The 17,333-nt window shown below is 45.3% G+C and overlaps 1 long non-coding RNA gene across 1 annotated transcript; it reads right to left on the bottom strand.

The window, feature by feature from the left end:
* Positions 1-592: 592 nt before the first annotated feature.
* LOC146763158 (uncharacterized) lies at positions 593-8,137 on the bottom strand. The gene is made up of 4 exons (XR_014952571.1): positions 7,744-8,137; positions 6,053-6,236; positions 4,775-5,452; positions 593-1,432 (listed from the first exon to the last, which is right to left on the bottom strand). It is a non-coding gene; the product is annotated as an uncharacterized LOC146763158 (long non-coding RNA).
* Positions 8,138-17,333: the final 9,196 nt, after the last annotated feature.

Below are 17,333 nucleotides of genomic sequence, written 5' to 3'. Positions count from 1 at the left end.
CAGATTGTCCGCACTCCTCTTTTGAATTTTGTTTGCCGATTTGTTTTTGTGTGTCCATTCACTAATTAGAGTTTGGTTTGGTGTCAATACGGACAGCCTCCCTATGGTACATGGCCCTCCTAAAAGCCGAGACAGAATTCCTGCCTATGCCAGATCCCCACAAATCAAGAACAATCCCTTAGGGAGACCTTTGGGACTTGAGTGAGATGGGTTGTCTGTCCCGATATGGCTCGTGTTCTGACACCACCTTCTTGCAGCAAACTCCCCACGATGTTGTTTTATAATGTGGTACTCTATCCTAGGGTGACATTATGGTGTTTGTATCTCCAATCGTGTGTTCTGTTTATGTTTGATATTATGTTCTGTGCTTTCAGAACTGACTCTGAAAGTGAAGGTTTGTTTTGCCTTGTTATCAGCCTGTTCACCTCCCCCCATGGTCTGCTGTCTAGAAGATGCTAGTGCTGGCGGGCTTGCTTTGCTTGCTTGCTTGGCTTGCTTGCTTTGCTTGCTTCTGCTTTTGCCTTTGCTTCCTAGTTAGTTTAGCAAAGCAGTCCAATTCTTTCCCTGGACTATTTATTTTCCTTTCCTTTTCCTGAATACCATCCAACCTGCTCCGGACTGGGACCTGGGAAACACCGAACACTGAGAGCCCGCGCTCTGTGATCTGCAGCAGCCATTCCCAGTGCTGGAGAGCAATCCCCAGCGCCCAGACCCAGGCTACCACTCCCAGGAAAGACTTTCTGGATTTGTTCATCACTTCAGAGTGGTGAAAGAGTTTTGTTGTCATCTGGTGTTGTTAATTATTTTTTTTTGGTGTTGGGGAATGCTTTGTTTGTTGAATAAACAGGTTCTTTTCCACTTCTCTCAGAGAAATTTTTTTTCTGAACCACGTGGATGGGGAGGGGCCGTGGGGGTTTGTTTTCTGGGGGCTCCTTCCAGAGGTTTTTCTCCCAAATTTGCCCTAAACTAGGACATACTCATTAGTGTTAGAAGGTTTGGGAGCACAGAAAAATGCACGCAGTAAGCTGCAAGAGAAGAACCAAATAGCTCTAACTCTTGGGGTTCCTGAGCCATCATGGGCAAACCTCGAAACCACACCTCTAAGGATTTCATGATCACCCCAACTTGCCTCTGATGATCTTTGTGTGGTCAGGGGGTGTATGACTCTGGGATTTTGTTGGACCTAGGTTTGTTCAGGCCTGCTGGAAATTCTCCAGCCTGCCATGGAATTCCTACCAGACGGGTGAACATAGGGTCCTTTGCTGCTGCAGTGAACAAGCAAATTTTTCCTGCTGTAGTGTCTGTGCCAGGGTCACCCAGACGTTTTGACGCAGCTGAGGGACGATCCATGCAGCTGCCTGACTGTTCAGCATTATCAAGATGACAACTTGGATGGGGTTCATCACAGGGTTGAGTGGGATGTAGGTTTTCTCTAAAAGGAAAAAACAAACATTTTTAAAAACATGTTAAAAGTTTCTGTTTCTGCCAGAAGGAATTCACACTTAAGAAAATTCTACTTCTTCCATCCGGCAGCGTCTTCTCTTTGAAGCATCAGCTACTTGCTTCTCATTCCCTTCTGTCTGACATGGATTCTTGGGGACAAAAGGTTTCACCCACTTCTGGGGAATCCACCAAGGGCCTGAGGGAGTAGCTACACACACATAGCCACAACCCCAGGTCAGGAGTTCATAGGGAGCCTTGGTTTCCCAAGTTTCTGGATCCCTAATCAAGACCGGTGGATGCTGAGACAATTTGAACTGATTGCCACTGTTAAAGTGATGTACAACTGGTGGACTCATGTTTTCAAATGAACAGTTCAGAAAATTGATGGTAAACATGGCTTTGCAGAGCTTCTCCCGTGGAAACATCCACGGAGCTGAACTGCCCTGTCTTTCCAATACCTGCTTGAGTGTCTGGTGTGCACACTTGACCACGGCTTGAACTGTGGGGGAGTGGGGGATGCCAGTCTTATGTTCCACTGCCCACTGTTGGAGAAATTCCAGAAACTCCTTGGATATATACGCTGGGCTATTATCCATTTTAATCGTCTTTGGAATCCCCAATACTGAAAATGCTTGCACCAGGTGCTGTTTGGCATGTGCAGCCTTTTGTCCTATATGAGCAGGGGCATACACTGCACCTGAGAATGTGTCCACGCTTACATGAACGCATTCAAGGTGACCAAAACTCTGAATGTGTGTGATGTCTGTCTGCCATGCCTCACAGCTGCCAAGGCCCCGGGGGTTTACCCCCACGCCCATTTGATGGAACGGCCTGGAGCTGGCAGTTGGGACAGTTGGCCACAATGGCTCAAGCCTGACTCCGTGTTAGCTGGAACCGTCAGATCAGACCCGGCACATTCTGATGGTAATGCTGGTGACTCAGCTTTGCCTGTTGGAAAACATCAGGGAGACGTGCTTTTTTGACTGGTGCTGCAAGGGAGTCTGTTTTGCGATTCCCCTCTGCAATCTCACCTGGCAAATCAGTGTGTGACCTCACATGCATCACAAAGAATGGATGCTCTCAGTGAGAGATTAAATAAATCAACCTTGCGAGCAACCTGAAGAGATGTTAATTCTCTATTTCTTTGAGCACGGCCTGCTCCGCCCTGGACACTACTCCTGCCATGTAGGCAGAGTCTGTCACCAAGTTGATTGGCTCAGAGAATCTCTCAAAAGCTCTTACCGCTGCAGCCAGTTCAGCCACCTGGGGGGATCCCTCCACAAACTCAACATCAGCTTACCAATGCTGAGTCTGTGGATTTCTCCACGTCATCACCAACTTGTGGGAAGCCCCAGATGCATCCATGAACACTGTGAGAGCTTTGAGTGCTCTCTGGCTCCTTTTCTCTTAGAGGAATAAGGTGGAATTCCTCATTGAACAACTTGTGAGATGGGGCATGGACTGATATTTGTCCCCTGTACCTGTCCAGAGATAACTGAAGACTGGCGCTGCTTTGGAGCAAATGCTCAAACATCCCTTTGGTCAGTCTCTCAGGAGAGTTCCTTCCCTCCTCAGAAAGCCTGACTGGGAGGTGAATACATGCAAAGTCACACCCTGCTAATTCCCACAGTCTCACCCTGGCCTTCCGAATCAGCTTTGCTATCAGTTCTTGTGGCTTAGTGATGGTCTTGGATCTTTGGTGCAAGAGGAAAACCCACTCTATGATCAAGAGTGAATCCTTCTGCCCCTTGATCCATTGGAAAATCAACCCATGCAATTGTGGCAACTTTCCTAGAACAATGAATTGGAAAGGCACGTTTAATTCACACCGATGTGCCTGCCTCTCTGACAAGGCCTTCTGTACCTTTTTGATTGCTATCTTTGCCTCTGGGGTCAGTTCCCTGGGGGAGGCCAGTTCCCTCTCCCCCTTCAATAAATTGAAGAGATGGTCTAGATCTTCATTTGTGAGGCCTAGCCAGGGCCTTACCCAATTCAAAGGCCCACACAAAGAGTGGAGGTCTGCTAGCATTTTGGGGTTGCAATTGATTTCCAATTTCTGCGGGACAATGGTCCTTGCAGCAATCTCCAAACCCAGGTATTTCAAGGGTGGCATCCTTTGAACTTTGTCGTTCTGCAGTTGAAATCCAGCAGAGGTTAAAGCCTCAACCACTAGGTCAAGCGTGTATTGGAGTATAGAGTCATTGGGGGCACACACAAGCACATCACCCATGTAGTGAAGGATGATGGCATCCTTTCTCTCTGCACGTACCGGAGACAGTAGCGAGGCTACGTATTGTTTGCATATGAAAGGACTGGTTTTTAGACCTTGGGGTAAAACTTTCCAGTGATAGTGTTTCATTGGGGCTTCTTGATTGATGGTGGGAACTGAGAATGTGAACCTCGGGGCATCTTCAGGGTGCAATGGAATTTGGAACAGTCCTTGATATCTAGGACAGCCAATTGCCAGTCTCGAGGGAGTATTGTTGGACTAGGCATCCCTGATTGGAGTGGACTCATGTCCTCTACAGTTTTGTTTATTTCTCTGAGATCGTGGAGCAATCTCCACTTGTCTTTCCCAGGCTTCTTTATTACAAAGACTGGGAAATTCCAAGGGCTGTCTGTCTCTTGTAGGTGTCCTTGAGCTAACTGCTCCTTCACAAGTTTCTCAAGCACCTCGAGTTTCTTGATACTCAAAGGCCACTGTGCTACCCACCTTGGGGTGTTATCCAACCACTTTAGCTTGTGAGCGGGGCGCCTCACAGTGGCTACTTCCAAAAATCCTGGGGTGTCTTAGGAATGATTAACTGGACTCCCCATTGGGACATGGTGTCTCTCCCCCACAGAGGGGCCTTATAGTTTGCAACAAATGGATGAACACTTGCCAGTTTCCCATCAGGTCCCTCAATTTGCACAATGTTTTTTGAAAAATTTGCCAATGTGGTTCCTCCTATGCCCTGAAGTTTGCCTGGCACAGGTTGCAATTCCCAATGTGATGGCCACATGGTCTTAGGTATTACCATGATGTCTGTGCCCATGTCCAGAACCCCTTCCACCTGAAGGTGCTCTGACCCATGGGCTAGGTTGCATGCCACTGAGGGTTTATCCTCCCCCACCACCTCTGCCCAGTAGACTTCTGGTGATTTTCCCTATACTGTTATTTCTACTGGGATAGGAATGACCTGGGCCAGAATTTGCCCTTTTTCTAGGTAAAATGGTGAGTGCAAGCAGCGTGCCAACAGCATAAGGCTTGATATCTTTCCCTTAGTAGTCATGGGAGCTACCTCAATCTCCGAGGGTGTGTGTGCTCTATCCCAAATAACAAAATACTCACTGTCTGGCTCCATGTGGTATGCCTTCAGGTCCTGTGAGCTGTTTGACAGGTCCACTATAATGACTTCCGAATCAGTGGATCTGAAATGAAACCCTTTGGCAGTCACTAGCTGAGGTCGGCCTAGCGGCTGGCAAACCTTGTTAGTTGTACATTTGACATTTTTGTATTTCCGCCCCCCCCCCCCCCCCCCCCCCAGTGTGAGTCCTGTCCTCCCCCTTATTTGTTAAGAGAGAGGCATTTTCCCGTGTGGGTCCTGCTATATTTATATCTTTGCGTGTAGTTGTATTAGCAGCAGGCACGCACTGTACATTCAATTTTTTTGTTTGTTTAACTTTCTCTGGTTCTGGTTTTGAGGACAGTTTCTAATGATGTTCTGCAGCTGTTGTGATGACATTGGTTGCCTCCTTGGACCTGGTATGGCCGTGGCAGCAGGCTGTAGTTGTGCAGATGTTGTATTTCTGTCAGGGGTATCGAACAGCTCTGCTCTCCTGGTGCAAGCGTCGATCATCTGAGTGAGACTAGGTGATGAGTCAAGATGAAGGCTGAGGATAATTCTGTGACAGGTCTCATTCGCATTCCTCTGAGCCATCTCTTTAATCAGCTCTGTCTGTACCATAGGGTCTTGCACCTGTCTTTTGACTTGTGTTCTCAAGCGATCCACAAACTGCAAAAAAATCTCTGAAGGAAACTGTTTAATATTAAGATACCTGCCCTTAGTTATTGGTAATTGATATAACATTTTTTCTGTAGTATTACAGATCTTATCTAAAACCGACCTAGATAGCACTTGGGTTTGTTTTTCTGAACAGTGCCAGTCAACTGTACCACATAGGTGATCTATTGTAATAGGGTTACCATCATTATCGTTGGACTCACTGGGCGTTTGTTTGATCTCCTTTAAAATTGCTGTTAGAGCCAACTTCCATCTGTTTTCCCACATCTCATATTCAGAAGGGCTTAGTAAACATTTAAATAAGTCAGTAATATCCCTCAGTACCATCTCATTTGAATTAAAGGTTGCCCTTGTGGGAAACCACAGACTGAGGTATTGTTTATTAAGATATATATAAAGGTTAGGAAACGGATTTGTGAGAAACCACAGACTGAGGATAGGAAACAGAGTGTGAGAAACTACAGACTGCTTACAGACTAAGGTATTGTTTAGGAAATGAGGATACGCAAATAGCCTGCGGGCACAGCATTTGCAAGATAAGAAAACCACAAACACTTACACCTGGGGACTGACAATACAAGATAAAGATAACCACAATTACTCACAGACTGCTTACGTAAACAGAAGGAAACTGTAAGATGATCCAGGAATTAGCTTAAACAAAAGGAGGCCTGAAGGACTTCATGGAAAGAATGGAATAAAAGGAGGGCTGTTTGGACGAATCGCCACGGCAGAGGGGAGCGGAGACTCCCCGGCCATCCAGCGCTGTCTTTGCTCATATCCTACTTGCTGTAATTAATAAAATTCTAATTGGATTATGATCCATTGTGGCGTAAATTTATAACACCCTCATAATCCCTTTGAAAATCTCGCTAGATCTCCCAAATTCTCTCTGTATTTTACAAATCTCCATTTTGTCTCTATATGGTAGTGGTTGATAAGCTCTGGTACCGTTTCTTCTACCTAGGTATACAACAGGTGTTACAGATGGTATGAATTCATCATCATTTCCCTGAGTTGCAAGAATTTCTGCTGCTTTTCCAGTGCTCATAGAGGCAGGGGGGTTTCTCATCCCCACCCCTTGAGTTCCTGGAAGAAGCAGATCTCCTTCCCTCTCCCAGGATGCCTGTGCCGTGGGGGAAACCCCCGCACCGCCGGTTCTGTGGGCTGGACCTCCCTGCCTCCCCCCATCATCCGGGCTGGGAGCTGTGGAGGGGCCAGCCCCTCCCCCATTCCCGTGGCAACTCGGAGGGAGGCTCTGATAAGGAGATGGGGGCGGTGTTGCTGGGGGCCGGAAAGGGTTGGGGGAGGGATAGGAGGTTGGGGGGAGGAAGGGATTGTGAAAAGACGCGCACATGGCTGCCACCATTATGCTGCAGCATGTGCCCTGCCGGTCTCAGAGACGCTGCCACATCATCAGGGCTCTGGGAAGAGAACCTTTCACTTTTGGAGAAGTCTGGACTATATTTCTCAGAAGAACCAGGTGTTACAGGGGGATACAGAGTGGGTAAAGCGATATCAGGGCCAGGGTATCGGGGCGGTGCATGGGAATGGGAAAAAGGGTTAGTCGGACTGTTTGTCTGTCTGTATGCTTTTTTCTGCTTCTAAAATCTGTTTTCAAGCTTGTAAAAATATCAGAATAAATAGAGAAGCTTTATGTTCACCATTTTCGACTTTTAAAGTTAATATCTGTCCAATTTGGTCCCAAAATGCGATTGAATTAATTCACAATGAAATTTGGTAGTTCTTTTGTTAGCCAGCATACAAAACACAGTAGTAGCTTATTTGGGAATGTAACATTGATTAAAATATTGTTAAGGTGTTTTAATGTGCTCTTTTGGTGTACCGATAATTCTACACCCATTTTTTAACTGTATCGGTGCACTATCTACCACCAGACTCTAAAGCACAGCGCGAATTTTCGAATTCCCTGCTTTTAGAAAGCACGGGAATCGGCGGGGGGGGGGGGGGGGAGGGGGGGGGAGGTGTGCTGGGGGGGCGCCACGCCCCCGGGATGACTCCTGCTCTTTTTCTCGGCTCCCCTGGGGTACGGAGGTTTCCCCGCCACTGTCCCGGGGTGAGATACCTTTCCTGTGGCTTCCCCACCCCGTGAACGCGGGGTCTTTCGGTCGGAGCGGCTTCTCCGCTCCGCACCGATTCGACAAGCCTGCCGGTGTTACAAGCGGCGTGCACTGGGTCCTAGCTTACCCGTGCCAGCTGCTTCCCACAGTAACTATGGTAACCCCCCTTCCAGCTAGGCGCGTACCCGGGAAACGCGAAACGAAGGGGTTCTTACCAATCCTTTCGAACCGTGGGGTCGTGCATAGAAGCGTCTGGGGTCCCAGCTCCAGCTGGCTCACCTGGGGCGTTCAGGAGAGGTCCCGACCTATCCCTGTCACTCAAAGCTACTCAAAAGCAGCTGATAAGCAACAGGGTAGTTGGACTTTCCAAAGAGCTCTTGAGATCCCTTAAATAAGGGCTCCAGCGCCTGCGTGGGCTTTTAGCAAACCCACGTTGGGGGCCAACTGCTGCGCCTATCCCCCTCAGTCCCCCAAATCACAAAGCCAGCCCAGATATACAGGGCCTTGAGGGAAGGCACATCAGGAGTTGGGCAGAGATTCAAAACAGGCTCCAATTCCCCGATGTAGTTGTCCAGTTCCTTTATTCCATGAGATGAGGGGGAAAAGAGAATGAACAGGAAGGGACATGGCCTTATCTAGGCTCTGGACAGGGAGGGCTTTCTGGCTTTCTGCCAACCCCATCAGAGCAGGAAGGAGGGGACTACACTTATCTGATCCCAGTCACAGGGGTCCCTGGAAATAGCCTGAGCACACTGTAACAGAAGATGAGTAGTTAACTTTTGTGAGTGCACTGGCGTTTGGCAAACAGTCAACCCACTACATTGGGAGATATTTAATTTATAAGCTATTCCTGTAATATATTACAGTCAAAATCCACATCATGAGCAGTTGTCCTATGAAATGGTTAAAGAACTAAGGAAATCAGTGCAGGATAAACAGCTGGCATTCCTCCTTTACTGTGAATTTAATAGATGCTATAGCTGAATTGGACACCTGCTACAGGTGGACTGGAAATCTCTTTTTAAAACACATTTAATGGGGGATGGGCAGGGGGGAAGTACTCTGTGTGGTGGACAGAATTTGTAGATTTGGCTCAAACCCAGGTACTGAAGAATGGTAATCAAAATCTGCCACTTAATATCACGGCATCCCATCTCTCAGGGATCGGCATGTATGCCACTGCCCATGCTCAGCTGCAATTACAACCCCAGGGCTGAGACCAAACAACAACTATGTGGATGCTGACAGTTTGGTCAGAGAGAAAGATAAACTTTCCCAGGCATTACTCTGGGGCAGCTTGAGAAAGTTCAGAGAAATAATTAAAATAATCTTTAATCTTTGCAGCTGGTGTTTTGAACCAGACAACATAGTTACTAACTGCTCTATACCAACACAGAGTAATTGCAACCAAAATACAATTAGAATAGGGTTTTTTCCACTCTCTTGAGCCATGCATTGGGTGCCAAAATATTTGTCCCATCAGGTCCCATAGATGAATATCCAAGTATTACGGCCTGGGATTCTCAGGGTCTATCCGACCCCAGCTGCTGTAGGTGTCCCGGATAGCACTGGGCTGATAACACAACCTGTCCAGGTCCCTCAGGCAAGCTCCCAGCCACAGGCAATCTTAGCAAGCAGCTCAGCTCTTAAGTGAGATCAGTTCTTTGGTGAATTCAGCTCTTCAGTTACTTCAGCTCTTTGCTTGCTATGGTGCTCTGGGCAGACGCATGGGGAGAGAGAGGAGAAGGCTGTATGAGGTTCCACAGTGGTGTCTTTATTGGCAGCTTCTGCAAAGGGTTTCAGTGACAGCTCTTCTGCCAAACTGGGAAGAAATGGGGGTTTATATAAGGTACAGGGGTTTTGGGAAACAATCCAATAGTAAGGGTCGAGGCGAATATGACCTATGGTCTTACAGAGAGAAAACGAGGGTCCGAAGGCAGAAGAGGGGCTTCTTTGGCCCAGTCATCATGACTAGGCATTTCTTATCTTAGGCAAGTGACCGCCAGGGAGCCCTTGCAGGGCCTGTGGCTGCTACATCCAAGTGTCTCAGCAGTTCTCTGACTGCCTCCTCTTGGATAATGGGGAGACCATTCTGTTCCCTGATACCATCAACCCACCCAAGAGGACATTGTCCTGAAGGCAAGTCATCTTCTCACTAAAAACTGAGGCAAAAAAGGCATTAAGCACCTTTGCCTTGTCTTCATCTGCAGTTATTAGGTTCCCTCCTGCATCTAATAAAGAACAAAGGTTGGTCTTACCCTTCCTTTTAGCACTGATATATTTGTAAAAAGATTTTTTATTATCCTTTACAGAAGTCGCCATTTTAAGTTCAAACTGAGCTTTGGCCTCCTTCATTTTTTTCCTACATGCTCTAGCAGCCCCCTTAAATACTTCCTGAGAGACCTGGCCCTCCTTCCAAAGATGATACATCCTCTTTTTATTCCTAAGTTCCTCCAAAACCTCCTTGCCCATCCAGGCTGGATGCTTGCACCATTGACTCATCTTTCAGCACACAGGGACAGTCCGTTCCTGTGCCATCAAGATCTCTGTTTTGAAGCACGCCTACCTTTCCTGAACTCCTTTGTTTTTAAGGGCTGCTTCCCAAGGAACTCTCTGAATAAGTCTCCTAAACAGGCCAAAGTCTGCCCTTCGGAAGCCCAATGTAAAAGTCTTATTGATGTTCCTCCCGATTTCACCAAATATCGAGAATTCTAAATGCTTTAATCAAATCTGTTTCCAACCCCCTTCTGGTCTAAATTGTTGTTATCGCAACCTCTCCTGCCCTATGTAAGGTGTCAATTAGGGCTGTCATGGTTTAGGAATGGCATTCCCCAATTTCATGCTCCCACTGAATCACAACACATTGCTCCTCCTTCCCCTTCCAACTGAAAGCACAAAAGGCAAAGATCACAGGTCGAGAATAATTTACTGGAAACAGCAATGAGATAAGAAAACAAACAATGGCAGCAACAATACTAATAACAGAAGTGTAGAAAATAGAGGGTGATTTCTATGCAAAATTCTCACCAAGCCCAAGATAGTGAAACAGCGGTAGACAGCTTTCCCCACCTGCCAAGATCATTCCATTGGAAGCCACACCCTTCTTCTTGGAAGCCAAAGACTGTCTTTCCCCCAGGTGATATACAATAACCCAGTAGCCATGCCCACGTTGCTCCAGGTTCCATTCCCTCATGGCTACTTCAAAAAAATAACTCTTGTGGCCAAAACCAGTACACCTGGTCAGCTGGCAACAGATATGTTGACAGATATGAGACTCCTAGTATAACCATGTGTCCTAGGGTGATATTATGATGCTTGTATCCCCAGTCGTCTGTTCTGTTTATGCTGGATATTATGTTCTGTGCTGTCATGGTTTGACGCTGGCGCAATGCCAGCGCCCCCATGAAAATGCACCTTCCCAAATGAGTGCTGTGAAATGCGATCCGGAACAGAGCAGAGCAGGCCCAAGCTTAATAACAAAGGGAAAAAAACTTTATTAAACTACTACTATGATAAAAGGGAAAGAAAAACACACACTAAATCCAAAATTAAAACCTTCCAAAACATTCCTCCTCCCCCCACCCAACTCCAACAAACCATAGTGAGACACAACTTGGACCCTCAATCAGGTTATCACCCTTCAATATAATCAATGCTCAGTCCATCAAGGGAGAGAGGAGTCTCCCTTGCACCATAGACCCCAGGAAACACAATTGCCACTTCTTGTGTTTCCATGTCATACATGGCACTGCCTGGAGAAAATCTGCCAGTGTGACACTCCTCTTCATGTCACAGTGCTCTCACCACTGTGCATGGACAGACTGCTTATAGGGGTCCTTTAAGAATGCTTTGCCAAGGACCAAAAAGAACAACAGTCCAGTGTCTCATTTTGGGACCACAGTCCCCCCCATTTTCCTCCTCCCCTGGGGCCAAGGGTGCAAAGAGAGATCTTCATCTTCCTGAAGACAGAGGGCCTCATCACACTGTCTTGGTTTGACAAGACAGGAGTCTGTGAAGGAGGGCTAAAGCCTCCTGTGCAATGGAGAAGGTAAACCCCCTCCCTCCAAATTACCAGGATTTTTAAATTAAAAGGCTCTCAGGCAAAGATATGGGAATGAGAGTAACAATTCTTTACTAGGAGAAAACTAGACAACAATTTAAAAAGGCAAATGCAATCGGTACAAACAAAACCAGTGAAAAAGTCCACAACCTGAGGATTCGGGGTGCCAGTAGCAGTCCTGCTGGGCGATTGCTCCCCTTGCAGTGGATGATGAACTGCAGCTGCAGTGTTGATCTTTAGAAGGGTATAGTTTTCCTCTGAAGATCTGGTGGCAGTGGGGCCGGTCTTCCTCTGCGTCGGGGTTGCCTCCGAGCTCCGCCGCCGTCGCCTCACCACGCTCCGGCTGCTTCGCTGCGAGTGCTGCCGAAAAGAGCTGCTTCTCTGGCAATCCCCCAAAGTAAAGAGCTGCCCTGTCCCCAAAAAGGTACCCCCTTATCCCATAAAGGAGTGCTTGGCCTCCCCCTCTGGGTGGAACATCTCACAATGGGATGGTGTTACATTTACCAGCCCTGCAGTGAGTCAGTCAATAGTGTATAAACAAACCATTGCCTCTACGGGGCAAACCATTGTCTTTGGGAGAGATAACAAACCTGCCCAACCTTCGACAGATGGCAAATAGAATACAAGCTTATTTTACAACCCAGGACACACACCCTCCTCAGCTTTTCTCTTTTCACTCCATTCCTGCACTGGTAGTCACTGAAGCAGGTCTCTTGGCTCACCATTGCATCCCCCTAAAATGCAGTCACTCTTGGGGGAGAAATTGGTTTAGTCTATGGCTAAGAAGAAGAGTCCAGCCAAAATCCATTCCATCATCTCCTCCCAACATTCTTTTCCTAACATCTCAAGTCCCAGGCTGTCTCTCTTTTCTTTCAAATCGAGGAGGAGTAATATTTCACAAAGCCTTCATTCCCCGGGAAAGGGTTAAAAGTCCCTGACTCCCTGGATGGCTGAAATCTCGGCTGAAATCTTGGCCCAGGACTCCATGTCTCAATCTGGACACCTTCCCCCCTCTTCGCCTCTGCCAGCAAACTTCCAGGTGTCTTCAGGCTCTCTGCTTCTTTCTCTCTAGGTTGGGGGGAGGGGACAAAGACATCTCAGACTTTCTCCAACCTTCCGTCCACAGGAGCTGGCTCGGTTCCAGATCCTTCACACCCTGCCTACCTCTCTAGGCCACATGGCTGCTGTCTCTGATGACTGGAACCAAAGAGACAGTTCTCCTGGGAGTTCTTGCTTCTTAACCCCCTGTGTTCTCAGAGGCGTGTCCAGTTTTCAGTGGTCACTCCAGGTGCCAATAACCAAACGTGACACTGATTGGTTTGACTACCAACTTCCTGAGAAAATTCTCTTCCGTGTCAAACCACAATATTGTTCCCTACAAATCTTTATTGGAATTGTGGGGTTTTAATTTTTCATCCGCGTTTCAGTATAGAGGAAGCCTATAAGATGAAATACCAGGAAAGTGGTATCCTTGGCATTTAGGGGAAACTGAACATTCTCAAAAAGTGACTTCGCAGATTTAAAGGAGAAGAAGGAAAGGCTGAAAAGCCTCATCCCCTGCTCTTCTTCTAACAAACTGGGTGCAATTAGTAATAAACCCCTAAAACATGCTAATGGAACTAGGACGTAGGGTAGGATGAAGAAATTATAAACCATACTTATCTTGAACAGACTCTACTACTTTTGTAAACTCTCTTGTTAGAACCCTGGTTACTGAGAATTTTAGACTTTCTGTATTGACAGGCACTGACCCCTGAGAGAACACTGCATTTGACCTGAGGCCATGGAGAAGGCTTTCAAAATTGAATTATAGAACTGGGATTATAAGTGTATTGTTTGAATAGATGTGTGTAATATCACATGGTGGAAAACTTGGAGTTTAAGGTTTTAAAATATAGTAAAATATATATAAAACAAGATAGAGGTTTTAGGGCAGAGGCTAGTCCTTTTCACCTTCTTCTTCATGAGTTTAGGTGGTATTGTATAATTGGATAAAAAAGTCTGCATTGCAGGCCACGAGTGGTTAGTTATTGAGCTAAAAGTAAAAATAATTTAGATGTAATTTCTTAATTGGACAGTTTATCCTTAAAAACCTTGTAGAGAGAGATAATTCTCCATTTTTTAGTTTGTTAGAGTGAAGTGCAGTAGAACTCACAGTTTGTGAGACTGTAATATAAATAAAAACTAATAAACATCTAAGTCTGAACAAGAAATACCATCTCACACATTTAATCCCAACCCCAACAAAAAGAAGTTAATACTCAACACTCTACATAAATCATTTTCACTGAGCTCAGCACAATAGCTATTCTAATCTGTGCCCTTCTACTGTAAAAACTATGTGTTAGGGACAATATTGGAACTATTTCTGGATAAGAAAATAATCTTAGGGGCTAGAAAGGTGTTAAAACCTCAGAAAAGCCTAGGGACTAGAATCACATGAAGGCTTCTACTGTGAGAGACATTATGAATTTAAGCAACATGGCTACTGACTGCTTTATCCCAATACAGAGTAAGTACAACTAAAATGCAATCAGTATAGGCTTTTTTCACTTTCTTGAGCCTCATGTTGGGTGCCAAAAATTGTATTTATCTTGGTTTAGGGCAAATTTGGGAGAAAACCTCGAAACGGGTTCTTCTAGAAAGCAGATTTAAGCAGTCCCTCCCCTAACTGGTTTGGGAAAATATTTCCTTGGAGAAAAGTGGAAAAAACAGTTTATTTAACAGGCAAATCATTTACTAGTACAAAAAATGAACAATATTAAACAATAAAACTTCTTGCCACTCTAAAAGAGATGACAAACTCAGAAAGTCCCCTTTGTGGGCTGTAGCTCGGCTTACTCAGTCACTTATCAGTCTCTTCGGTGATGGAAATGCCATGGATCAGGCCCTGCCAGGTGGGCCACAGGTGCGAGCAGTTTTAAACAGTTCTAAGAAAAAAGAGAAACTACAGTCTAGGGAACTTCTCTGCCTTAGCTAGCTAAAAACTAACTAAAAGCAAAGGATAGCTCTCTCCCACCATCTGTCCGTGCTGCAGACAACACAGTCTAGGAGCAGGAATGTGGAGGAGCGAGTGCAGTTTCTGATAACAAACTTTGTGCTTCTTGTCTCTCTTCCTTTCGCTCTCAGAACTAGTCTTAAAGATGCAAAACTTGTTTCTGGGCTAAACAGATGAATGGGGATACAAGCATCATAAAGTCACCCTAGGACACATGCATATTGAGGATTGAGGCCCCAGGAACCCTGCATGCATTTTTTCAGAGGAACATCTCATTTTTATAGGAATCTGGTGGCTCTAAGGGAACATATCCTGCCCTATCCCCTCTGGACCTTCTCACACAAGGGAGTCTCTGCCATTCAGCCACCCAAGTCTGTTGCCTCTTCCTGGGACTTGGTTCTTACACTTCAGTTTGGTTTCCTTCCTCTGAAGCTGTTCATATTTGTTGTGGGATAGATCATGAAAAGGCCAAATTCAGCCTTGGCAAAACAAGGTCAAGCTCAACTCACTTGGATCTCCCTCTGTTTCCACCATCTCTGCCACACTGCAATGCTTGAAACAAGGATGTCTTGTGCAACAAGAATAACCTAAAACACCAGTCCCCAACACAGAAACTGTTGTTGGGACTGAACCATATAGATGTCTCAGTTACATCCCCATCAATAAAGGGAGATGTCCCCCAGATTTCTGCTTTGGAGGGTGACAATGGTCACTTCAGGCTTCAAGGTAAATCTGATCATAAGCCTCTGAGGACCACAGCATGTTCCACCACAGTAAGAGTCTGAGACGAGAGATGCGGGACTTCAGACGGCTCTTAAAAATGCAGTTTATTGTATCCAAGATGTTACAACAGTCAAGGGTCGTGGGTGACAGAGCCACACATACAGCTGTCAGCTACAGCTGTAGACAAGACTGAAGACTCTTTAATTTTGGTTACAATGCATTATATATTTTTCTTTGCTGAGCATCTTCATACATAATCAACCAATCAATACCTTTACTGTTACCTACAGACTATCATAACTACTATCATTAGCATATTATGGTCAATACTATCCAATCACATGAGTTAGTATGTTGCAGTTTAAGCTTAAAGTTGTTTTTCAGTTTTCTTGCAGTGGAAAATTCTTAGACCTTTTTTCTACTTAACACATTGACATGCCTTGTTTGCCTGTGGTATCTTTCTGATTGGTAAAAAACATATTTTTGTTTGTGGTCAGCTTATCCTTTGCTCTAAGTCATAAAATCTCTTTCCAACTTGACATAACCTTTACTTTCTTAGTTGTCCAGCAAGACTGGCTCAGCAAACCTCAATTTACACATCTATTATTCTTCTATATCAAAACTTGCTTCCATCTCTATTTCATTCTCAGGTTCTACATTCAGAGAGCTTTCTGCCAATCATACATATCTGTTAAACTTTCTTGTCAAACTTTCATCCTTCCCAACACACCACCAGTTTGTGCAGATGGAGGACTGTCTCTATAGCTGGGAGGTTGAACAGGCTCAGATATTTCTCCACACTGAGCCTAGAAAAGGAGGTGTAAGATGACCTGAACAGCCCGTTACAGAAACTCATTGGAAATGCAAACCATTGTCTGACAGGCATTAGATCACAGATGTCATATTCCCCAGGCCCTGGAATCACAGCTGAAACAGCATTGAAATGTGATTATAATTTATTCATCAGCTGAATGAGAGCAGCAGCAGGCATCTTGATGACACTCTTTTATGAAGCCCTTGTGATGGACTTAATTCCTTTTTAAAAGAGCAAAATAGAGTAAAAGGCAAAAAAGAAAAAAAAAGACAACTTTATTATGTTCAAATTTAAACAAGCAGGAAAAAACAGCAAATCAAAATAAGATTTAAAAAAACCCACTAAAACTCTTTTTAAATTTTTTTTTTTATGCTTTGTTCCGAATCTTCCAAACTTTGCATTTGTCTGCTGGTGGATACTTTACAGAATCACAGAATAATTTAGGTTGGAAAACACCTCCAAGATCATCAAGTCCAACCTGTTACCTATCACCACCTTGTCAGTTAGACCAGAGCACTGGGTGCTACATCCAGTTCTTTCTCAAACACCTTCCTGGATGGCAACTGTCGTTGTTGAGGCGGTCACGACACAAAGCAGAGACATTAAGCATTCTCAGATGGCAACTCTATTATTGAAGATGGCTGACCTCTTATACACTTTCTAATTGCTTATACTTCTTCTACCCTAACTATTGGCCAATATAAGTCAACATAGCACCATTGGTGAAAAGTAACAGTGACTTCAGCTAACTTTCTGAAAATACTTTGTCCAGCTGCAAACTTCCTTCTTTATCATTCTTCAGTTCCTCTCTTCTCTTGGTCTCCTTGGTGACAGCATTGGAGAAAGCCTCTTATCAGCTTCTTCTTGCTTCTGAGCTTCTTCACACTCCTTAGCTAACACGCCCGCTGTTAGTCCCTTCCACAGGTGACCCCACCACCTCCATGAGCAGCTGCTTCCAATGACTCACAACCCTTACTGTGAAGAAATTCCTCCTGATGTTCAACCTAAACCTCCTGTCTTGGTTTGACAAGACAGGAGTCTGTGAAGGAGGGCAAAAGCCTCCTGTGCAATGGAGAAGGTAAACCCCCTCCCTCCGAATCACCAGGATTTTTAAATTAAAAGGCTCTCAGGCAAAGATATGGGAATGAGAGTAACAATTCTTTACTAGGAGAAAACTAGATAACAATTTAAAAAGGCAAATGCAATTGGT

The sequence above is a fragment of the Lonchura striata genome, chromosome W (assembly GCF_050655825.1).
Source record: "Lonchura striata isolate lonStrDom1 chromosome W, ASM5065582v1, whole genome shotgun sequence".
NCBI classification, from domain to species: Eukaryota; Metazoa; Chordata; class Aves; order Passeriformes; family Estrildidae; genus Lonchura; species Lonchura striata.
This window is presented reverse-complemented; position numbering and strand designations above follow the sequence as displayed.